The following is a 25,523-nucleotide window of genomic DNA, read 5'->3' as shown; positions in this document are numbered from 1 at the left end:
CAATATGCTTACGAGTTGTCATATAATGTCTGTTGTTGCGTTACATTCTTTGGTTATTTAAAAGAGACAATATATAAATGTAACACACAAGGAAGCACTTTGAAATAGTAATTCAACAAAAGAAAAATATTACCGATGCGTATCTAAGTAATGTATTCACTTACAAACTATTAAACCATATGCAAATTTCGACAAAATACTAAATTTCAAATTATCTTAAATTTTCAAGATTTAAAAACTGTCCAAAATTTTTTATTATTATAATTTTAATATCTCTTTTAACACCCCCCCCCCCCCCCCCCCTAAAATACTAAAATAACTGTTCAAGTTTAAAGATCGGAAGTTTAGATAAATAGACGACAGTGTTCTATAGATTTTATGTGGATACAAACATTTGAAACTTTTGAATTTTTTGAAACTTTTTGTATTTCAATATATCATCATCTAGACCCTACATGATTGTATAAACAAACATAATGCACAAACAAAATGTAAGAGACTTTACAAACCAAATTTTCCGTGGAGTTTGGTATTTTCATTATTTTACTTTTTAATAAACCATGATTAATGAATTTATAAGAAATATTCACTAATATACATTTTGAACTGTCCATATGTCAAATAAAATTCAAATGAGTGAAAGAGTAACTTCCCTTGAAATGTACATTTCCGGTAAATTAGAGTTATCGTACTTGCAATAAGCGCATCAAAGAGCCTGTAAATCAGCGTTAGAGAAAGCCGCTCAATTTGAAAAAAAACGAGATAGTCGAACAAAAACAATGGAAATAGTAATTTCAATATGACATTAAGCTTTCCAACAGCGATTGCCATTCGACGTTTTCGCAGTTCTACCGATGGATAAGCTAAACAATATAGTTAAATGCCGAAACACGGCGATTGAGGCGATATATCCGAATAATTGTCACAATGTAATTTAAACAGGTAATCAGGTTGCGGACAACTCTCCAAATACACGTAGGTAATAGTTCCCAAAAAAATGTAATGTATCCTCAAATTAGGGACATCTCTGATGGTAAAATCCATGGATGGTACCAGTGGGATTTAAACCCTCAATCTCAGGATCTAAAGGCAGTGCTCTAACCAATAGGGCTCTTCACGGTTAGTTCGGCCATATTGGATAGGGGGCAGATTTTCATAATAGAGGTAAAAATGGTGTGAAAAATAAGATCTCCCCTTACTCAACTAGGTAGACTACCTTTATATCTCCAGGTCTACAACATCTCTTTTGCCTAAATCAGAACTTTGTTTTCTAGTGCTCTGTTTATACTTGGAATGATACATAACGGGATTGATTGTGCTTGATATAATTCATATGATGAAGACATTATCTTTCAATCAGTATATTTCAACGTTTTAGAATGTAATGGATTCTGGCTAATATTTTTAAAAACGTACACCAAAACGTTGTCATTGGTTTAAACATTCTAAACTATGGAAATTCAAACAATGACATGGTGTTATATTTCCATTTTTGTGTACAAACAATGATATTACCCATAGTCCTTTAGATTCTGAAAAGGCGAATTGAGGTCTAGAGCCGGCATGTCAGTGACTGTTAGTAGTCTTTTGTTAATTTATATATCATTGTCATTTTATTAAGTTTCTTTTGTTACCTATTCTGAAATTGGACTCAGACTTCTTTTAAACTGAGTTTTACTGTGTGTTTTGCTGTGTGTTTGTTTTTTCTACATTGGCTGGAGGTATAGGGGAGGGTTGAGATCTAAAAAAACATGTTTAACTCTGCTGCATTTTTACACCTGTCCCAAGTCAAGAGCCTCTGGCCTTAGTTAGTGTTGTATGCTTTTAATTTTAGTTTCTTTTATATATTTCTGGAGTTTAGTATGACATCCATTTTCACTGAACTAGTACTTATTTTTGTTTTGGGGCCAGCTGAAGCACACCTCCAAGTGTGGGATTTTCTTGCTGTAATGAAGACACATTAGTGGCTTTCAGCTTTTTTCTACTCTTTGTTCAGGTTTTTTTTCTTTTTGACACATTCCCTATTTCCATTTTCATTTTTAGCTCAAGTGAGCTTTTCTCATCACTTTGCGTATGGCGTCCGTCGTCGTTAACTTTTACAAAAATCTCCTCTGAAACTACTGGGCCAAATTAAACCAGACTTGGCCACAATTATCATTGGGGTATCTAGTTTAAAAAAATGATTCCGGTGACCTGGCCAACCAACCAAGATGGCCGCCATGACTAAAAATAGAACATAGGGGTAAAATGCAGTTTTTGGCTTATAACTCAAAAACTAAAGCATTTAGAGCAAATCTGACATGGGAGTAAACATGTTTGTCAGGTCAAGATCTATCTGCCCTGAAATTTTCAGATGAATTGGACAACCTGTTGTTGGGTTGCTGCCCCTGAATTGGTAATTTTAAAGACATTTTGCTGTTTTTGGTTATTATCTTGAATATTATTATAGATAGAGATAAACTGTAAACAGCAATAATGTTCAGCAAAGTAAGTAAGTTCTACAAACAAGTTAACATGACCAAAATGGTCAGTTGACCCCATAAGGAGTTATTGCCTTTTATACTGTAGTCAATTTTTAACAATTTTTCATAAATTTTTGTTATCTTTTACAAAAATATTCTCCTGAAACTACTAAGATGAATTTAACCATAGTTGTAAACAATCATCATTAGGCTAAGTAGTTTAAAAATTGTGTCTGATGACCCAGCCAGTGAACCAAAGTGGCTGACATGGCTAATAAAAGTACATAGGGTAAAATGCAGTTTTTGGCTCATGCATGTACATGTATATCTAAACCAAAAGCATTTCGCGCAAATCTTTAAAAAAAAATTTCCCGTCAAGATCTATCTACCCTTAAATTTTTAGACCATTCAGGCAATCTGTTGTTGGGTGGCTGCTCCTGAATTGGTAATTTTAAGAAAAAATTTCAGCTTTTGGTTATTATTTTGAATATTATTATAGATAGAGATAAACTGGAAACAGCAATAATGTACAGCAAAGTAAGACCTACAAATAAGTCAAAATGAACAAAATGGTCAATTGATCCCTTAAGGAGTTATTGCTCTTTATAATCAATTTTTAACAATTTTCATAAATTTTGTAAATTTTTACAAAATATTCCACCGAAACTACTTGGCCAAGTTCATTATAGCTAGAGAAAATTGTAAGCATCAAGGATGTTTAGTAAAGTAAGATCTACAAACGCATCACCATCACCAAGGATCACCAAAACACAGTTTTGTCATGAATCCATCTGCTTCCTTTGTTAAATTTGCACATCGACCAAGGTGAGCAACACAGGCTCTTTAGAGCCTCTAGTTTATATTTCAGAAGGTAGAAGACCTGGACACTTCATACTTTGTTTATAGACACCTTATATTATGAAGTGTCTGTCATATGTCCATTGTCCTCATTTTCATAGATAAGTGAAAACTTGAAAAAGAGATAAGATATTTTGTATAAATGTTAATTTCCCTCTTAATATGAGTAATAGAATAACTATATTTGGTTTTTACAAAATCTTCATGTCTGTCAGACAGTTTTCACTCAACCTCTACCTCGTTTCATGGATCAGTGAAAAAGGTTAAGGTTTTTTTGGTCAAGTCCATATCTCAGAAACTATAGGCAATAGGTGTACTAGTACTATGTTTGGTATATGGAATGATTAAGAGGTGTACATTTCCAGTTGGTACATTGTACATGCAGGTGTCATTTCACCTTGACCTCATTTTCAAAGTTCAATGATAAAAGTTAAATTTTTGTGTTTTTGCTCTGTTTATTATATACATATACATGTATTAATAAGTCAGTTAAGTTCGGTGTATGAAATAATGTTAGCTGTACATTTCTGTTTTGGCTGGTTTCTTATGAGCTTGACTTATTTTCACAGTTCATTGGTCAATGTACATGTAAAGATTTTGTGTTTTGTGGTGGTTTTTTTTTACTGAAAGTTTTGAATAGATTGTTGTACTGGCCGCACCAGTGAGTGTAACCAAGATGACTGGGTTTAAGTAAAGATAAAACAATCAGGAGCTGACTTTTATTTCACTACCCTATCCAAATGGTGAAAAACTGAAAATACAAATATAAATACAATTTTACAATGTGTTCAATGATAATTAAAGTCCATTAAAAATACGGATAAAAAGTTCGTAGATATATAAAGCTGTTAAAGTTCTTTATAATAATATATAGATGAATATTCTTGCACACGTCGGGTTCTGTCTTGAATTAAATTGTGTTATCGCAGATACGAACACTTTGAACGGTAAAATGATCATAGTTTCTTTATAACATAGGAAAATATATTAAAACAGTTCATCGCTAATGTAAAGACATGATTTGTAATGTTTTAAATGTAACTCACGCTGTGGTTAGCCATGAATTGTTCCTTTAGACAACATGTCCGATGAATGTTCCTTGTAGTTGTGCACACGACTCGCTGAGCAGTTTCGTCACTCAGAAGAGAGGGGAAAGTAATACGGATTCCTACATTGTCCTGTATAAAACTCCTAAAACTGGCGCTCATAAAGCGATGTACGCAATGAAACGTTAACAATATAAAATGATGATCACATGAAGAATAAATGATGAATTAGTTACAGAACAATTGTTTACATAATTAGTATTTAAATTAAATCTTCATAGATTTTTATAAAACTTGGACAAAAGCTTATCTGCATGCCCTAAAAATAAAAAAAAAATGTAGTATCGATAGTTTTTTTTAAATATTTTTTAATCTGTATTTTTCCTGAAAAATGGATTAACTTTTTAAGTCAACATTGCACTTTTACACTGTGTTGCAGGCAAGACGCAGGGTTCCACAAAACCTTACAAAATTGCATAGTTTGTTCTTATATTGTAATTATACACAACTAACTCAGGTTTGGGGGGGGAGGTGGCATCAACAAGTTTAACCCAACACCATTCTGTATAAACTATGTGCCTGTCAGAAGACAGGAATATGTAATTTTGTGGTTGTTGTTTGTTGCTGTATATCATATTTGTTTTCTCTTTCAATGGTTTTGTATATAAATCATGCAGTTAGTTTGGGTTTTTTATTGCTTTATATCAGTTTGTATTTTGCTTATGGTTGGAAACCAAGCTGTGACTTATGTTGTAAACTTCTATGCCATTTGGTGTCTGGTGAAGAGTTGTAACTTTTTCAATTATACCATGTATATCAAATCTTAATTTACATACTATAAAATTAGTACAACAAGAGCACTTGCAATGTTATTCTTTAATCATGGAGAAGATGACTTAAATCTAGAGTGCATATTATTATGATTACTTACAGCTACATTTTGTGAATACTAAATTAAAGTTAACATATACATTGTACATGTATGAACAATTCTTACACAATTTATCCTTTTCCTAACATGTTGATTATTTTTACTTAATTAACGTGTGGCTCTTTTGATCTCAGTTCTTTACTGGTCAAAATTTGATTGTGACGTTGATTTTCTTGCTTTCCTATTGAGACAGCATGAAAAAGGGTGACTATGTCTGATGACATCACATACATGTAGAAAGAAAACATCTTTTTGTAGATCATTTGAAAAAAAAAAGTTTGCCTGCATATTGTTCAAAAATCTTTAGAGAAACAGAGTCCAACACTAAATCTTGTGTAATACAATATTTATCCACTCTCAACATTTAAATTTTACATATTTAAAACACTGCCAGCCTTGTTTTTTAAATTTGAAAATTAAATGTCTAGAGTGGATAAATATAGATCACACTCGATGCAGGGGTAGAATCTATACTATGTTTTAAAAGCTCCTCCTTTCAATTTCTCAGGTTTATCACTTTATGTTAAGACAATCATATATGCATATGATCAATTGTATCAATATATATATTTTCTTTCTTTCAAATTTAACCATTATTTCAAGTAATTCATGAGATTGGAATAAAATTGAGAAAGGAAATGGGTAATGTGTCAAAGCGGCAACAACCTGACCATAGAGAAGTCAATTTCAGAATAAAAATGTTTGACAAGAAGCATGTTTGAAATAAAGTGTGTTTCCCCATGTTTGCCCTGATGAACAGTTACAGTATATTTCACTTTCCTTCATTTAGAAAGTAACAGTAATTGATGGCACTCTTATTTCAGATTTATCAAATTATCCTATATGGTTGCTATACTGTTTTTATTACACATGTAAATACTAAATAATGTATATTTCTGCAATTGGTAATCTACAATGTATATATCTACAAATTTCTATTTCACAACATGCACAATGTCAATGAATGTGGGACAATTTATTATTATTTTTTTTTAATTATTTGAAAATAACCAGGCTAATCTTATCAATTTAAATTCCAGATTCATTGATTTTTCTATATATATAGCTATATTTCATCAGTTTTATTTTGCAATTTTATTTTTAGGTTTTAAATTGTTCATTAATCAAAATCTGGGATTTCACATTGCCAATGACGTGGTTCAAACCTCGTTCTGATACACAACCTTAGTCAGACCTGTTTATAGATATTGGGATTTGGAGCTTATTTATAGTTTACAAAAACAAAAATATTGTTAAGTCATATTTTTGAATTTGACATATGTAAAAATAAGTTTGTATGTTATCGACACATTTTCAACTTGAAATTCCACCGTCTTTGTTTTGCTCTTTTGGGGTTTTACAAAAGATCTTATATTTTGATTGCATGACATGGTTATTACTTCAAATAATAAACCTATTATTGAAATTTAGTTACTTGTAAAAATATCATATGCAAGGTTGACGGTATGTTAAAAAACAACTCATAAAAATATTAAATGCTTTAAATTGCTTTGATTTGATATATCTAATTTCAGTAAGGAACTTGGTATGACTTACTACTAATTACAATTTTGAAATTGAAACTTAGCTTTATTTATTCTACAGCATACATATTGTAATCTCATATTTATGTGAAAAAAACATATATTATCTGAAGTAAATGATATATTGCTATTCATAAAAGAACAAGTGAAATCTTATCCTTTTTAGAAAATACAAAAAAGTGATTACATTTCTTCCAATACACAAGTTGTGACTTGAAATTTATGTTTTAAGTACATTTGTACATATATGTTAAAAAATCTGTTATCACACAGTGATAACAATATATCTGACTAAAAAAGAATAATAACATCAGAATCAGTAAAAATAACTGTCTTCTATCTTCATGATCTTTATGAATTGTTGAAAGCAGCTATTCAGTAGACCACAGAACCAATGATAATTTTAGATTTTTATGCCCCACCTACAATAGTAATAATATGTTTTCTGGTCTGTTCGTCCATCCGTTCGTCCCGCTTCAGGTTAAAGTTGCAGTCAAGGTAGTTTTTGATGAAGTTGAAGTCCAATCAACTTGAAACTTTGTACACATGTTCCCTATGATATGATCTTTCTAATTTTAATGCCAAATAAGAGTTTTTACCCCAATTTCACGGTCCACTGAACATAGAAAATGATGCGAGTGGGGCATCCGTGTACTTGGGACACATTCTTGTTTTTCATAATTTAGCAGAATAATTAAGACGATCAAGATCCTTATAAAATGACTGATTTCTTTAAAACATAAATATGAACAAAGCTAACTGATGTAATTTTAATATTATTTCCATGTATAGTTACAAAACACATACAGATTTATTTACATGCATATGTACATGTACGTAAACTTGGTGTATGTGGAGATTTTGTGACAATCAGAATTTAAGTATGTTTAGTAGTAATCTAGAAATAAAATTAACAGTGTTTCAATTTATCTTGTATAAATCAAATTTTAAACATAGATACAATTGATGCATATTTCAGGTAAACATGGTAAATTTCTTAGATCAAATATAACTGTTAGTAATATTTTGTGTTGTCAGTATAATAGTTACCTGGTTGGACCAATCAAGTTTGGAAAAGAGGAATTATTCAGAGAAAAATCTAGAACTGTGCAGCCATTGCAGGAGCCATCATCATTAAGGTAATATTTGAAATGAACATTGCAACAGAAATGTTAAGAAATGCTAAAGAAATAATAAGAAACTGTAATAAGAAATGTTTTCTATAAATTCTAAATTTACTGGAAAAGTTTGAAGGAATGGAGGAATAAATAAGAAAATGCTCATCTGTTCAGTAAAGTTTTTGATATGTCTACTATGGAGGCTTGTACAGAATCTAAAACATACAAGTAGGTCTGAGAAAAACATTTTTTTTAATTTACTAATATGATACACCTTTTATATCCAATGTAAAAATGTCTTAAACTATAAAAAACAAAAAAAAACATGTATAGGGCCATTCTTAGCACATATTTCAATACTGGTCTTAATGATATTAAATAAAGATATTTGTTGGAAGAATCTGTTCAAACAAGACAAACTACCTATCATTGTAAAATCATTAATTTTCTGAAAACCTTGTTTGTGTTTTTCTCAGTGAATGTATTTTGTTTGACCTGTTTTATAATGTTTATTCATTGTAGGTCATTTACATGAAAATACTCCAGAAACCTGTCCTGTCATGAATATAGATAATTTGAATAAACTTTGTACGGTGTAAAGTTTTGTCAGATTGACAGGTAAATTAAAGAGATACTTATATGAGTTCATATCTTTTGTATATCTACACAATTGCATTATCTAAAGATAGTAACATTAAATGACACAGGAGTGTTTTTCTAAGGGAAATTCTTTGGTCGTAAATTAAATTCCAGAAAGCACTAGAATTCTTAAATTTTAGTATCAATTAATTGACCAATTAACAAACTATTACAAAACAAATTGTTATCTACAAAATGTAAGATACATGTCTGTTTCATACTATATATTTTATATTAAAAAAGTATATTTCATGAAATGAAGTGACTGGTATAGGGTGAATAGGCTGCTTAAAACTAAAACTTATGCAATAAAAACCTATTTTTTAGAGAAACAATACAAACTGACTTTTAAACAAAAACTTTTGAAAAATTAATCTTTTGTCAATAACTTGAATAAGTTGTACATGTTGTATATATATTATTTCTGATTGGTGAAGGATCACTGTATGATCAAAATGCATAATGGAATTGTACAATTCATTAATTAAGGATGTCTGGCAACTGAAATGTCATCAAAAGATACCAATTTAATAAAAGATGCTCTATTTGACAACACAGTCTCATGTCACATCAGAGGTATTTAAACCTCAACCAATTTAAATCTGATGCAGTAATGATGAATTTGTATGGCCCACCTATGATAGTAGACGGACATTATGTTTTCTGGTCTGTGTGTCTGTTCTTTCATCCGTCTGTTCGTTCGTCTATTTATTTGTCTGTCTGTCATGCTTCAGGTTATAGTTTTTTGTGTCAAGGTAGTTTTTGATGAAGCTGAAGTCCAATCAACTTGAAACTTAATAAACATGTCCCCTATGATATGATCTCTAATTTTAATGCCAAATTATAGTTTTTACCCAATGTCATGGTCCACTGAACATAGAAAATGATATTGCGAGTGGGGCATCCCTGTACTATGGACACATTCTTGATTACCTTTCATTTTTGTTTTGTACTGACTTTAAAAGATACCCAAGTAGAACATTAGACTATTATCCATCGTAATACAACAAATGAAGTTTAAAATAGTTTCACATATTACTATGACATTTAATGAAGAGCAAATAATTTCCAAAAGGGAGGGCAACCTAATGTCTTGATTTAAGGTACAAGTGTTTCGACCAAATAGAGCTAAATTGCTATCTAGTAACTGTGGTTTTGCTTAAATATGAGAGGTCTTCTGTTGTTTTTTTTAAAACTGTTTTCATTTCATACTTAAGTCTATTGTAGATATGATAAAAATTTATAAAATACTTTTTCAGATTGAACTACAACAGCTTTTAATGAGACAGAAATTGATTTTTATGTTCAGAGATTAATACAGGATAGTTGCTATGTGAGTTCTTTTCTTTAAATATTGATTGAAACAACTGAATATTTCAGAGTTGCATGACATGTATTGATTGATGGCAAACTATCTACTAAAAAGATGTCCTTCTTCCTTGTTGTTTATAACCAAAGATACTGATACATTAGGTTTAAATAGACACATTTCTAAAGAAAAGATGAGATGACAGAATTAGTTTGTTATTGAATGGCAGGAAGTTTATGAATGAATAACAGGAAGATTATAAACGCATGGCAGGAAATGATAACTGGATAAAATAAACACAATACAATTATTAAACTAAAACTATTGCTTCAATTCTCAGGAAAGAACCAGAAAAATGTGACTGTTTCCTATTCTGTTGTTTTGAAACCAACAGAAATTCAAACATTTTGAAACAATTATATACAAATAAAAGATATGACTCTTCATATTGGAAAAATGTCAGTAAAAATGGCCCCTCATATTGGGTATATGTTAATGATATGGAATCAACTTAACAATAAAAGGCAGCCATTTTGTTTTTTAAAACAATATCATTAAGACTTGTCTAACAAAGATCATGAACTTTCTAGATACTTTTCTTGTTATAGATTAATGGGGTTATTATGTTTCTTATTATAGAATGGGTTTATCATGTTTCTTATTATAGATTGGTAGGTAAATCATGTCTTATTATAGAATGAATGGCTTAAAATTTATCATGTTTTTTATTATAGAATTCTGGGTTATTGTAGATTGATGGGTTTGTCATGTTTACCTATTTCTATGGAATCTTGATCACTACATCCATTCTGTTTTGTTCTTATAAAAGTCACTATATTACCAGTGTATACGTTGAGAATTGAACTTGAGACCTTAAGCATATGAAGCCATGTGGTATACCCTACACCAGGACGACTGGGTACAAACTCACTGTTAATTTAACATATTTAAACATTGTTAAAAGTTATCTCTCTCAGACTTTGTGTGTCAGTGTAAGATAACCATTGGGCCACCAGGGTGGTCTTAAACTGACACACTGTGTCCTCATGGGATAACTTTTACTTGATATCACTACACAGTTTTTTTAAGCAAATAAAAAGTGACATCATAAATAAAATATATATGTAAAAATAAGAAGGTATGATTGCCAATGAGACAACTCTTTACAAGAGTTTAATTGACATAGTTAACTAAAGACTATAAGTCGCCATACAGACTTCAACAATGAGTAAAAACCAAAACCCATATTCAGCTATTACAGGCCCAAAAATGAAAAATGTATAACAAATCAAACAAGAAAACTTATGTTAATGAAAAGGTTCATGAAATATTTTATCATGGTCTTACTTTTCGTAAATGGTTTTCTTTCAAACAATTCTATTTCTTATTATTTTATAAGGTGTTATGTATATATGCATGCATGAGATAAATGACATTTTATAATATTTTGTTTTATCGCTATTTTGTGCATATTTCCTTTAATCTTTTTTTTGTGATAATTTTTCATATCATGCTACTCGCTTGAGATGGAAAAATTATCGCTAGAAATAAGTAGACACGTGGCGTTGCTAACGAAATTGACATGAAATTGACCAACGTCGTCATAGGTAAAATAGCGATAAACAGATTATCATTGGTCATCTCAACTCGATTGCCTTTCTTGTTTTCGCCGTCCCGGCTCAAGCGAGAAAATCAATCTCGTTGAGGTGATCAACGATAATCTATAATTCTTTCTTGCAAATTGATATAGATAAGAAATATATCATGAAATAAGTAGATGTGTTATAATTATCAATATTGAAGAATCTATCCACCAAAAACAAAATGACAAATGTAAAACAATTAAAATAAAGAGAAAACTAATAGCCCATTTATCATGCTTATGTCTATTGTTAATATGATAAAGCCTATTGTTTTTTTTTCAGGTTTTCTACAGAAGCTTTTGATTTGACAGCATTAGAAATTGATTTTTATGTTCAAATTACAACACCATGGTTGCCATGTGAGTTCTTTTCATGAAATATTGATGGAATAACTGAATATTTCAGAGTTACATGACCAGTATTGATTGATGATAAATAGCCCATTTTTATATTACCGACTTTTTACTCCAGGTTCTATAATTTTTCAACAGGTTACCTACTCTGAGTTAGGACATCCTGGTACTCAGTCAATTATGAGCAAGCAAAATAAGTCAAATCAAGTATATAACTTTCTCCCATAAAATTATGCTGATTAAAATCTTGAATTTACTTAATAATCTTGTTTGACTGAGTACCACGATGTCCTACCACAGAGAAGGTAATCACTTGAAAAATATAAATTCTGGAGTCAAATGTTGCTTATATGAAAAAGGTCTATTATCTGCACTATAAAAATAGAAATAAGGAGATGTGTTATGATTATAAACATTGAGACAACTATCCACCAGAAAAACCAAACGATGTAGATGTCAGCAACTATAGGTCATTGTACAGCTTATGCTTTATAGTTATGTGACATATTCTAATGACACACCAACAGCTAGATTTATAACATAATAGTCATGTAATAACGTATATGACAGAAAGTAAGCAACCAGAGCCATCGAATTACCCCATCCTGCCTTAAGACATGCACATTTAGCATGTGGAGGGGTGACAAGATAAGCTGTTACAAGATTTGTTATCAAATTTTGTTAATTATGCTAATATTTTGAGTTTTAGGTCCATTTGTCAATATTTTTCAATGCTTTTTATTACTGCTACAGGGCTTTTATCATCACTTGGGGTGCATAGTCATCTGTTAACTTTTACAAAATTCTTCTCGTCTAAACTACTGATCCAAATTTAATCAAACTTGTACACTCATCCTTAGTATCTAGTTTAGAAAATGTGTCCACTGAACCAACTTGTCAACCAAGATGGCTTACATGGCTAAAAATGGAACATAGTGATAAAATGAAGGTTTTTCCTTAATTTTAGAACAGTTGAGCATGTTGAGTTCTGCCATTATCTTTATATAGGGGAGATAAATCTTTGTTTTTTTTCTACAAAATAATTAGAGACCTCTATATGAAATATTTTCCCATCATTTTTGGACTAAGTATGCATAAAAAAGAAAGCATAATAAAAGTAAAAGCACCATCTCTTTATATATTTCTCTTTATCTTTCCTTATATCAATATGGTTTTGTTTTACTCTATCATGTCAATTGTAAAACATCACAGAAATGTTTGGAAAAGTAATATTAATTTTGACTTCAGGATATTATATCCCAAATTATTTTATTAACCTGCAGTCAGTTTGAAGAATAGAGAAACAATAAAATACAGATCTTAATAAACACTACAAATCAGTTATTAAATGTTGTTTAATATGTTATTTCGTGAATATCAGCCATTTCATAGAAAGCTTTTTTTTATCTTATTCCTTGCACTTTTTATGCCCCACCTAGGGGCATTATTGTTTTGGTCTGTACCTCTGTTCATCTGTCTGTCAGGCTTCAGGTTTAAGTTTTTGGTCAAGGCAGTTAACCTCATATAGCATTTATAAAATTACAAAAAGAAGCATTCAATTCTTATAAATACATATTTCGTCGCTGTTATGCAGAAACCACGTATCTAAGGTTTTGATAATTTTTCACCAGGCATTAAAAACTGAAATCTTTTAATCGATTATTTAGAATTAAATATGTATGTTCAACTGTATGCCAAAATATCTGATCTTCTAACCAATCAATTACCAAGACGAGCAAATATTTCTGCACCTATATTGTTTTTTCAAAGCTTTTCATTATTTTTAAGCTATATTAGCTTTGAAAACCTGAAATTGATAAAACTGTACCTGTTATAATATAATCTGCCGTGCCATGTGTTTTCTTTTGAGATACGATATTTTCGCACAACAAAATGTCTCACCGATCCGACGACACTTTTTCGTCTCGTGTCAGAATTCGAGTTAATGATTGGTTAGAAGATCAGATATTTTCGCATACAGTGGATCATACCTATCTAATCTTAAATAATCGATAAAAAGATTTCCGCAAAAAATTGAGATACGAGGTTTTTGCATAACAGCGACGATTTATGCTATACAACTAAATAAAATAATGAGTTATAGCAATTTTTTTGTCTGTTTAACTACTAGTATTCATTTTGTTGTCATCTTACTGTGAAAACATGTGATGTCATGACAGTTAAGTTTTGCAGAGAAACACAATTTGATATTGGAACGCCTCCTGAATGCTTCCAGTCAATCAAAAGAGTGGATTTTTGAAAAATATCATGTAATGTAGTTATATAATGGTTTACTTTTTAAATTGTTATTTGTATGGAGAGTTGTCTCATTGGCACTCACACCACATCTTTCTATATCTATATAATTGTACAAATTATGTGTCTAGCTATTTATCCTACCTGAGGAAAACAATTATACTGTACATATGTAAAATAGACCATATATTATACAAATGTAATAGTAAATATGACACCAAATTAGTAGTACATACAATGTACTATGTATGACCTTTTATAAGTGTTATTATTATTTTTATTTCAGTAAAGGAAGAGGAAACCATAATGTAAAAAGATTTATTATCAACTTTCGTAAGTATAAAGTTTGTTTTCAACAAAAGTTTAGTAAACAAATATTTTAATTCTTGTCTTTCATTATGATAAACTTTCAAATTGATTGTATAGTTTTTTCCATAAAACCTTAGATTTTAAGAAATATTTTAAGTTATGTCAAGAAAATGCATTATAATATAACTATAAGAGGCATAACTGGTTGGTAATTTTATTCATTTTTTTTTCTTATTAACAATTTACTTTACAGTCAAATCTGCATTAAATAATCACTTTAATGGGAATTCACAGTATCAAAATTGACCACTCAAGACATAACCTTTTGAATGAAATTTCTGAAAAATAAAATCTAATTCAGACATTGCACATGGTGGTTATGGGGTCAAACGTTTTCAATTGGTAGCGTTATTACATATCACTGACATATTCCAGTGCTCTGAATTTGAAGAAAAGTATTGAAAAAAGTTAATATTCTTTGATAAATATGTGAAAGATTATGTTTTAATAGAAACCAAAACGAGTGAAACAAAGTGTATTCACAAATTCACACCTGTATATGCAATCTCGGTTTCAAATGGGTTGCAACTCTAATTTTGACCTCCATACTGAACACATATATTTTTCGTCATGATCATATTTTGTTTGAAGTTGCAATTTTGTGCAAAAATTAGGCAACGGCTGAAAACGTTCAATTATATAGAGAAAATGTCAATCTATCTCAAAGTTGCCTTAACATGCAGGTGACCACTAAAATGATGTGCCTGTTAAGACAACCTAGTGAATAATCAACAGTGATTAATATTGTGAAATCCGTAAAAATATTATTCTGTAGATGGATTTCTTTCTTATATAAGGGAGATAAATCTCATATTTTTGTGTTGAATTTTGGACATCAGATTAAATATTCTTTAAACAGTTAATATATTCAGAACACATTCTTTTTACTAATCTAAAAATAGAATGAAAATGTAAAATACTTGTATTTATTGAAATATCTTTTGACTGAAAGATTATTATTGCTGTGTTTTTGACAGTGAATTTATACATTTGCATTAACCTGAAGGAAAAGGTGATTTTTTTATCTTATAATAGAAGTAAAGTTGATCTATTTGTTCTAACACTTTTTTTGTAGACAGCTTTAGACCTTAATATATTCCCCTGTAAAGAGGTCCAAGAGGAATATAGTTGTGATACTGATCAAGTGAATTAAAACAATCAGCTAGAAATAGAAGAAATAATGAGCATTATAGTAAGAATATCGTTAAATGTAGTAAAATGGTTAGGTCACAATTTAAATGTAGTAAGCTCACAATTAAAAATGTGGTAAAATGGTAAGCTCACAATTTAAATGTGGTAAAATGGTAAGCTCACAATAAGTTGCTTTCTTAAACTTTTTTTAAGAAGGGTAACTGGGGAATGGAAATATGGTAAGCTTGGTCTGTCTCCTTAAAATAATAAAAAACAAGAATGTGTCCTCAGTACACGAATGCCCCACTCGCACTATCATTTTCCATGTTCAGTGGACCGTGAAATTGGGGTAAAAAAACTAATTTGGCATTAAAATTAGAAAGATCATATCATAGGGAACATGTGTACTAAGTTTGAAGTCGATTGGACTTCAACTTCATCAAAAACTACCTTGACCAAAAACTTTAACCTGGAGCGGGACAGACGGACGAACGGACGCACAGACCAGAAAACATAATGCCCCTCTACTATCGTAGGTGGGGCATAAAAACTTGAGTTGATTCAAATATTGTTAATATGGATGTGTATACATTTACCATTTATCATAATTAAACGAGGAAGACAAATAATAATCAACATTGTAAAGAAAAGTGTAGATGATATATCAACCAACCGGTAAATAAAACTTGAATAAATTTGTTGAATATACCTTTTAAAAAAAGTGTCTTCTCTTTGGCATTGTCCCCTTTTCCATTTTCCATTTTAATTGAGGTTTAAGCAGATGCTTGACAGTTTCGAAATGAATATTTTAAAAACTTATACACAAGGCTCACTGTTATATACAGTTGAACATTTAAACTTTAGTCGCTCTTATAGGAAGAAAAGTAAATTAGTAAATTCATGCAAATTTTCATGTGATAACTCATTTTATGCATAGAAATTGCTTGAAACATTCCACCAGGAAGATTTAAAAACAGAAAAATAGTAAATAGAAATAGTTTACATAAACTGGATCAATAATTCTTCGTGGAACATTTCCTTCTCAGTTAAAAAATTATTAGATTTAAGCACACATTCTGGGGAAAAAATCACTAAATGTCTTTGAATGATGACAGCATGGTGATGTAAAGTGTAGAAATGTGGATTTCTTTCTGATATAAGGGAGATAAATCTCAAATTTTTATGTTGAATGTTGAAAAATAGATTTTAAGATTTTGTCTTTGTAGAAATAAGTTTGAAAGGAGGTACTTGTGAAAGATCAATGATTTTTTTCTATGAAAAAAAAAAGAAATATTATCAGTATTTGTAGATTGAAAAATGACTCTTTTGTGAATTTTGGGAACATAACAGAAGGGTAGATACACAAGAGGACAAAAGGTAGACATGTGACAGAGTTGTAAAGTCACAACTGGAGATTTGAAAATTTTCAGCTGAAGTTTTGGATTGTGGAGATCTACCAATATTATGTGTAAAATTTTAATTTATTTCAGCAGATATTTTTGACATGACACCATTCTATAACAAGATAAAACGTAACCAATGATATTTCCTTGAAATAATAAGTTCAAATACAGGGAAATATATGAAACAATGAACTTTGGAACTTGTGAAAGATCAATGATTTTTTTCTATAAAGTTGCATTACTATCTGTAACTATTGAGGCCTATCCCACTATTACATGGTCCAGTGACTTTAAATATTTTAGCAGTGTTGCTGTCCTTCAGGTTGCCTTTTAGGAATTTTATGTCTAAAGACAAGACATATATTTCTGGCAACAGTTTAAAGATTAATAATAATGTATCATTTTATTTGAAATTATGTTTTTGTAGTCTTTTATTCCAGTTCTTTACAGTTGAATCAATTTGCCTACAGATTTTAACTGTATGTTTTGAAAATGTATAAGATGCTTTGTTTTATTTGATTGTGTACTTTTTTTTTTTTATCTCTAGTAAAATGCTCAGCAAATTGTTTTAGACAAATATTAAAATAGTTTTTTTCATCTATATGTATGTCATTTTCAGATTTACATAAGAGCTTGTGCCAGTCCGGAAGATATCCCTTAAACTTTGGAATAAAGAAACACTAAATTTTAGTCTGACATACAGACCAGTCAGGATTTGGAAGAATGGTTGAATGTTACCGAGAATGTAGATTGACAAAGAAGTAATCTATGAAGATTTTACATATTGAAAAAAAAACACCTTTATTTGTTATTCTATTACATTGTATCATACATAAATAAGCACAATGTTGCTTGAAGCTTACTTCAGATCTGACATGACAATTTAATATTATTACTACCTTTGAGCAAAAATAATTATACCTTTATATTATTTAATAGATTTGTTGAGTTCATTGTTTCATATATTTCCCTGTATTTGAACTTATTATTTCAAGGAAATATCATTGGTTACGTTTTATCTTGTTATAGAATGGTGTCATGTCAAAAATATCTGCTGAAATAAATTAAAATTTTACACATAATATTGGTAGATCTCCACAATCCAAAACTTCAGCTGAAAATTTTCAAATCTCCAGTTGTGACTTTACAACTCTGTCACATGTCTACCTTTTGTCCTCTTGTGTATCTACCCTTCTGTTATGTTCCCAAAATTCACAAAAGAGTCATTTTTCAATCTACAAATACTGATAATATTTCTTTTTTTTTTAGCTCACCTGGCTTTAAAGGCCAAGTGAGCTTATTTATCACTTGGTATCCATCGTCTTCTGTCTTGGTCAACTTTTACAAAAATCTTCTCTTTTGCAACTACAGGACCAAAATTAACCAAACTTATACACAACCATTATTGGGGTATCTAGTTAAAAAAATGTGTCAAAAAACCCTGGGCTAACCAACATGGAAAAATAGAACATGGGGTAAAATGCAGTTTTTGGCTTATATCTCTGCAACTGAAGCGTTTAGAGTAATCTGACATGAGGCAAAATGCTATCAGGCCGAGATCTATCTGCCATGACATTTTCAGACTAATCAAACAACCTGTTGTTGGGTTGCTGTCCCTCAATTAGTATTTTAAAGAAATTTTGCAGTTTTTTGTTGAGCCTGCAACTTTTGTCGCAGAAAGCTCGACATAGGGACAGTGATTCTGGGTGAAGGCAACTATGGCGCCCGCGTTAGCTAACTTCTTAAAAGCTTTATATTTTAGAAGGTGGAAGACCTGGATGCTTCCTACTTTGTATATAGATGCTACATAATACTAAGTTTCTCTCTGTCACATTTCCCTTGACCTTGACCTCATTTTCATGGTTCAGTGACTACTTGAAAAAAAAGTTAACATTTTTTATTATGTTGATTTCTCTCTTATTAAGAGTAAATAACTATATTTGGTTTGTGCATACCTTGCAAGGTCCTCATGCTTGTCAGACAGTTTTCACTAGACCTCAACCTTATTTCATGGGTCAGTGAACAAGGCTTAGTTTTGGTGGTCAAGTCCATATCTCAGATACTATAAGCAATAGTACTTGTATATTTGTTGTATGGAAGGACGGTTAGCTGTACATGTCCAAACTGGCAGATGTCATCTGACCTTGTCCTTATTTTCATAGTTCAGTGGTATAAGTTAAGTTTTTTTGTGTTTTGGTCTTTCTCTTATACTGTACGCAATAGGTCTACTATATTTGGTATACCGAATGATTGTAAGGTGTTAATGTCTAGCTGACAGATGTCAACTGACCTTGACCTCATTTTTGTCGAGCCTGCAACTTTTGTTGCAGAAAGCTTGACAGGGATAGTGATGAGGCGGCGGCTGCGTCAGCAGCATTATCTTACTTCTTAAAAGCATTATATTTTAGAAGGTGGAAGACCTGGATGCTTTATACTTTGTATATAGACACCCCAGTTATGAAGTTTTTGTTAGTCACATGTCCATAGGCCTTGACCTAATTTTCATGATTCAGTGACTACTAGGGAAAGAAAAATCAGATTTTTTATTTGTAATGTTAATTTCTCTTTTATTATGAGTAATAGGATAACTATATTTGGTATGTGCATACCCTACAAGGTCCTCATACCCGTCAGACAGTTTTCACTTGACCTCTACCTCATTTCATGATTCAGTAAACAAGGATGAATTTAGGTGGTCAAGTCCATATCTCGGGTATTATAAGCAATAAGTCTACTATATTTGGTGTATGGAAGGATTGTAAGGTGTACATGTCTAACTATCAGGTGTCATCTGGCCTTGACCTCATTTTCATGGTTCAGTGATCAAAGTTAAGTTTTTGAGTGTTTTTTTTTATTGTATGCAATAGGTCAACTATATTTGGTGCATGGAATATTTTAAGATGTCAGTCTTGCAGGTTTTATTTGACCTTGATCTCATTTTCATGGTTTATTGCTCAGTGTTGAGGTTTTTGTGTTTTGTAAAAAAGAAGATGTGGTATGATTGCCAATGAGACAACTGTCCACAAGAGACCAAAATGACTCGGACATCAACAACTATAGGTCACCATACGGCCTTCAACAATAAGCAAAGCCCATAGTCAGGTATAACAGGATCGATATAACAATGTAAAACAATTCAAAGAGAAAACTTATTTATATAAAAAAATGAACGAAAAACAAATATGTAGCAAATAAACAAACGACAACCACTGAATTTTCTTGGGACAGGCACATACATCAATAATGGGGCGTGGTTAAACATGTAAGCCGCATCCTAACCTGGGACAGTGGTATAACTGTACAACATAAGAACGAACTATAAAAATCAGTTGAAAAAGGCTTAACTCATCAGATGGATAAAAATACAAGTGGACGTGGCAGGGTACTTGTACATCCCGACAACAAAAAAGACACTAGGAACAGATCTGAGAGTACTCGCAGTTATCTGACAGCTAGTTCAAAGCCACTTACAACTAAAAAAAAATCATGCATCTAAGACTAAGCAATCAATCTGTATACATCCAACATCCAATTGATTGAGCGTAAAGACATTATAAACAGTCAGAGAAAAACATGACCTTTTAGAGTAAGTTTATTTAAAGGAGCGATAAGTTTACAAGGATCATTTCTAAATTACCGGTCACGGTCCACAATTTCCGTAAAAATGAGGATGTGATATCCCGTTATAAATTAGTTTTCTACAGGTACAACCAAACTTCAAAACCAAATCTCTATATCTACGGAAAAATTTAGAAATGCTTTTAAGTAAATTATGGTAACGATATCCCTGGTTTGATAATTTACCAGTAATACATAGATTGCGTTCGTTAAAATCAAAAACGTCACAACAGACACGGGCTAAACCTGGTCTGTTTTTCTTAAACTATAAGCAAGTGTTGTAAGCTGTACATGTCTGTCTGACATGGTTCATCTGACCTTGACCTAATTTTCAAGGTTCATTGGTCAATGTAATGTTTTCTTTGTAAAGTCTGTTTCTTAAAAACTATAAGCCATAGGTCAACTATATTTTGTGTATTGAATGATTGCAAGGTGTACAAGTATATCTTCTTTAATTTATACGACCTTGACCTCATTTTTTTTTATCATGTTAAGTTTATATGATAGTTGTAGTAAAGCTTTATATTTAGGACAAAAACATAATATCAATGATTAATAAAGAAGGCGAGACAGTTCAGCGTGTGCATTCTTTTTACGGTTCATTGCTCATTGTTAAGTTTTTGTGTTTTGGTCTGTTTTTCTTAAACTATAGGTAATAGGTCAACTATATTTGTTGTATGACGGATTGTATGCTGTACGTCATGTCTGCCTGGTATGGTTCATCTGACCTTGACCTCATTTCCATGATTCATTGGTCAATGTTTTGTTTTCTTGGTTAAGTCTATTTCTTAGAAAACATAAGCAATAGATCAACAATATTAAGTGTATTGAATGATTGTACGGTGTACATGTATTTCTTGTTTGGTTTATATGACTTTGACCTCATTTTCTTGGATCATGTTAAGTTTATGTCATAGTTGCAGTAAAGCTTTATATTTAGAATTATCCACATAACATTAATAATTAGCAGAGAGGACGAGTCATTTCAGCATATGGACTCGTGTGGCTATTATCTTGAATACTATTTACAGATAATCTGTAAACAGCAATATTGTTCATCAAAGTAAGATGTACAAATAAAAAGTTGTCAACTGACCCCTTAAGAAGTTATTGCCTGTTAAAGTTAATTTTATACAATTTTTGTAATCATTTACAAAAATCTTCTTCTCTGAAGGTACTGAGACAAATTTAGCCAAATTAGGCGACAATTATCATTATGGTATAAGGTTAAAAAATGTGTCCAATAACCCTGCATTCCAACCAAAATGGCTGACATGGCTAAAAATAAACATAGGGGTTACCGTAAAATGCAGTTTTTGGCCTATATCTCTGAAACTAAAGAATAATGGTTATGTTGTAAAAATGTAACTACCGAGCGGAATAGTAGACAAGGCTGCAAATTAACAAAGAGTTCTAAATAAAATAATTTATTATGCAGGAATATTAATTTCAATTCTTCAAAGTCAATATATAATTCACACAATTTAAACCAAGTCAAAGAACCTGCATAATGTCAGTGTTTAGACAAAAATAACAAATAGCAATAAATATACGTTTCAATAATAAAATGAACAATTCCAAACTTAGGCCAGGGTTGGGCTAAAATAGTGTCACGGCAAAAACGCCACCGTCAAATACAATGTAACGGAATTCACCGTCTCTTTACACAATTAATACCTGAAGATGTGAAAATAAATGCTAAAATAGCTTAACTTTACTTCTTATATAAATTCACAATGCCAAACGTGAAATAAATAGGTTAGGAGAACGAAAAACATCCGATCTCTGGGACAGTTAAATTTCAACTTACCAAGTTGTTTACGTTTGTAACCAAGATGTCATATCACGGACTATTTCCCGTAATTACTTACATTTCGCGGATCTCGTATACGCGATCGTTACACTGACAAATATGCATGACCATTAATTATATACAATAAATAGTTTTATTCCATAATAACAATATTTCAATAAGCACACCCGGAATTAAATCCCGTATTTCAGAAATAACTTCTTTGTTGTGAAAAGAACGACAACTCTTGCACTAAACATGGAACTACGGTTTGGCGGAAAATGTGTCAACACAGTAAACTCTACAAAAAACGTTGATTAATAAATTAAACAAGACTAAAATGTGCTTTACCAGGTCTGTCATACCTTTACACAAATTGGGCAAACAGAAATAATACTTAAGGGATGAGATTTCATGAGAAATCATTATTAAATATCGAGGTTTAACCAAATACCATTTCAGTTTCACAACACTCCAATATGTAAATCCCAATCATTAGCATTTTTATTAACAAAACTTCTAATCATTCCCTCAAGTGTGGCATTAAATCTCTCTATGATGCCATTAGAGCAAGGTCTATAGGACGTAGATCTTGTCTTATGTATTTCCAATAATTTACAAACTTCTGTAAAAATTTTACTCTCAAAATTTCTCCCTTGATCGGAGTGGAGTTCCAAAGGAATACCAAAACGGGAAATAAATTCATGGACAAGCTTTTCAGCAACCTTTTCAGCTTGCTGGTGTGGAAGTGGGAACGCCTCCATCCATCTAGTAAAATGGTCTCCAATAACTAATATAAATTTATTATTTTGACGGGTATGGGGTAAAGGACCAATAACATCAATTGCAACGCGGTCCAATGGATAACCCACAGTGTAACTCTGTAAAGACGCTTTAGGTTTTCTATTTAAAGCCTTAAATCGATTGCAAACAGAACAAGTGTTTACATGTGATTGGATATCCTCTCCCATCTTGTACCAATGGAAACAGTTTTTAATTTTGTCCTTAGTTTTATTTACACCAAAATGTGCAGAATACATAGTATTATGACAACTTGTCATTACTTCTTTCCTCAAGACTTTGGGAACTAATAACTGATAACTTTCACCAGTTGGTTGCAATCTTTTCTGATACAATACATTATTTTTTGTAATCAAAAGATCATAATTTAACCAATATTTTCTTGTTGATGGACTGTATGAAGCAATTTCATCTCTGTTTGGTTTACAATTATTATCTAACCATTTATGTACAGGCCCTAAATCACTATCTTCTTTTTGAAAATTTTCCAATTCTTTTGTAGTGTACCCACTAAGCCAATTTGAATCAATTAACTTAGAATTTTGACTTCTTGTGACAGCACAAATTTTTGAAACAAATGGGTTATCACTTAAATTAGTGACATTATCTACATCAGTTTTAAAATCTACCCAATCAGCATCCATAGATTTGCAATTTTTACATTCAGGATTTCTAACTCCCTGTTTAATATGATCACAGAGTGATAAGTCATATTCACGACGTGAAAGCGAGTCAGCATTTTGGTGTTTAACCCCTGGTCTGTGTTGAATATCAAAATTATACTGGGAAAGGGTCTCAAGCCAACGAGCCAACTGCCCCTGTGGATCTTTAAAGTTAAACAACCATCTCAAGGATGCATGGTCAGACCTTAGCAAAAATTTTCGACCTACTAAGTAATGGCGAAACTGATGTATGAATGTTATGACTGCTAAAAGTTCTCTTCTGGTCACGCTATACCGTTGTTGTGGTTTATCTAATTTTTTGGACCCATAGGCAATCACCTTTTCCTTTCCATTTTGAATTTGAGAAAGTACTGACCCAATTCCAATATTAGACGCATCAGTATCCAAAATAAACTGACCTTCTGGTAATGGATATGCTAAAATTGGAGCTTCACACAAAGCTTTGCGTAATATTTCAAATGAACTTTGACATTCACTTGACCAATTAAAAGGAACATCTTTCCTAGTTAGTCTACTCAAAGGAGATGCTATTTCACTAAACTTGTGAACAAATTGTCGATAGTAATTACAAAGACCCAAAAATTGCTGGACTTCCTTGACTGAATTTGGAACCTGCCATTTACTAACTGATTCAACAATTTTTGGATTCGGACTAATGCCATTTTTACTAACAGTATGGCCTAAATAAAGAACTTGATCTTTAATGAACTCGCACTTAGAAGGTTTAAGTTTTAAACCAACATTTTGTAATCTGCCCAGAACTTCATCTAATTTATTAAAATGGTCTTCTAAATTTGAACTATAAATTATGATATCATCCAAATAAATCAAAAGGGTTTTCCATTGCATTCCTCGAAAAATTAACTCCATACATCTTTGAAAAGTTGAAGGAGCATTACACAATCCAAAAGGCATTTTAGTATACTCAAAAAGACCGTATTTTGTAATAAATGCAGTCTTATGTCGATCTTCTGGCGCCATTTCCAATTGCCAATAACCAGACTGAAGGTCCATGACTGAAAATATGCTAGCGCCGGCTAGACAATCTAAGCACATAGATATATTAGGAATCGGGTAGGCATCCTTGATAGTCGACTCATTCAATTTTCTGTAATCTATACACCACCTTACCGACCCATCCTTCTTACGAACTAAACAAATATTTGACCTCCAGGCTGATGAAGAAGGTTGAATGACCCCCCTTTCCAATTGGTCTTTCAAATATGCCTCTTCCTCTCCTTCAAAATTTTTAGGTGTACGTCTCAAAGGTTGCCTTGTTGGTGCTGCCCCTGCAGTATCTATTTTATGTTTGATAAGGGAACAAGAACCCAAGTCAAGCTTATCTTTTGCAAAAGCACCCTGATTTTTCAATAGAACTTTAGCTAATTTCAATTTTTGCCCTTGGTCACTAATCTTCTCGCAACTTTTCTGATAGAGTTCAGAAAGAAAATCTGGTAGTTTTGGAATTTCGGCCTCAATTTCAAAACTATCAGTTTTGGTACTCAACACTTTAGGACTTCTCCAATTTTCAGGAATTACTGGGGTATCTATTAGGTCCCCTTGACTC

The 25,523-nt window shown here is 31.4% G+C and overlaps 1 long non-coding RNA gene across 2 annotated transcripts; it reads left to right on the top strand.

Moving 5' to 3' along the window:
• Window positions 1–316: 316 nt before the first annotated feature.
• On the top strand, window positions 317–18,141 carry LOC139514714 (uncharacterized). 2 transcript variants are annotated; one of them, XR_011662666.1, is made up of 8 exons: window positions 317–942; window positions 7,880–7,980; window positions 8,482–8,577; window positions 9,858–9,931; window positions 11,833–11,909; window positions 14,446–14,492; window positions 15,604–15,720; window positions 17,682–18,141. It is a non-coding gene; the product is annotated as an uncharacterized lncRNA (long non-coding RNA). The 2 variants fall into 2 exon arrangements; XR_011662667.1 differs by lacking the exons at window positions 317–942; window positions 7,880–7,980 and adding an exon at window positions 8,050–8,187.
• Window positions 18,142–25,523: the final 7,382 nt, after the last annotated feature.

Source organism: Mytilus edulis, chromosome 3 (assembly GCF_963676685.1).
Source record: "Mytilus edulis chromosome 3, xbMytEdul2.2, whole genome shotgun sequence".
Taxonomy (NCBI): domain Eukaryota; kingdom Metazoa; phylum Mollusca; class Bivalvia; order Mytilida; family Mytilidae; genus Mytilus; species Mytilus edulis.
Note: the sequence above shows the minus strand (reverse complement) of the source record. Positions and strands in the feature narration are given on the sequence as shown.